Source organism: Pomacea canaliculata, linkage group LG11 (assembly GCF_003073045.1).
Source record: "Pomacea canaliculata isolate SZHN2017 linkage group LG11, ASM307304v1, whole genome shotgun sequence".
NCBI lineage: Eukaryota > Metazoa > Mollusca > Gastropoda > Architaenioglossa > Ampullariidae > Pomacea > Pomacea canaliculata.
The window spans coordinates 15,796,940-15,797,927 of record NC_037600.1 but is presented as its reverse complement, the minus strand read 5'-3'; positions in this window follow the sequence as shown (position 1 = coordinate 15,797,927).

The window sequence follows — 988 nt, the reverse complement described above, 5'->3', positions numbered from 1 at the left end:
CCAGATGCATTGATGAAGAAATTCTTGCTAACTGATAAAAGGATTTCGAGTTATTTGGATTTCGACTTAAAGAACAGCCTGATGCACCCGCAGTGGGGAAGAAAAGGTCCATCTTAATGGAGAGCTGTTCGGTTTGTGAAGATGGGTGCTGATCCACAGACTTTCAATGCACATTGGAGGACGACTTGTTTTCAGAAGTCTTATTAATTAACAGCCAATGCTGCAAACAGAGGTCACTGCGTAGTATCAGAAGATGTTCAGCACATTATTTTAGAATTAATACATGTGATAATACTGCTTCATTAAGTACCAGGACCTAATTTTCTTTTAAAACTAACGATTAAAAAAGATCAGATAAACAACACAACAGAGTTGTGTTAGTTACAGTTAACAAAGGCACATTGGAGTGTGTGGGTCCTGTGGAGCGACTGAAGGTTTGAAAAGGTGGTGTGTATTGCGTTGAACTGTAGTTGTATCAGTATAATTTTGAATGTTTGCAGTCCCGTTTTTAACTTCGCCAGAGCTTGTATGTTTTGGACATGAACTCCGGGGTTTGAATAAATCAGTGTGTGTCCAGTGACAACAAATGGTGTGGATGTTTTACTATGTCTCGCAGTTACTTTCTAAGGTTCAGGTCTGCTTCACTGTCCGGTTTAAGACGCTTAGGGCGCATGTGATGGTCATCCTCGTCTCTGAACAGTATCCACAAGTATTTACTGCGTTTGCTCTGAAAGTGTTTATATATATTAAAAGAAACACTCCAGCTCTAATCAATGTTCTTGAAACAATAATTTAGAATATCATAGATGCGCAAAGTTTTGGTCTGAGCAGGGTTTTTCAGGTCCTCTGATTTCGGCAATTTTTATTTCTTAGAGTATGAAAGGCTTCTACCCCTAAAAAAAGAAACAAACAACACAAAACAAACACCCCACTTCTAACCGGCAGCCACTTCTTTCAACTCAACAACTCAGAGTGTATTCGAAATTTT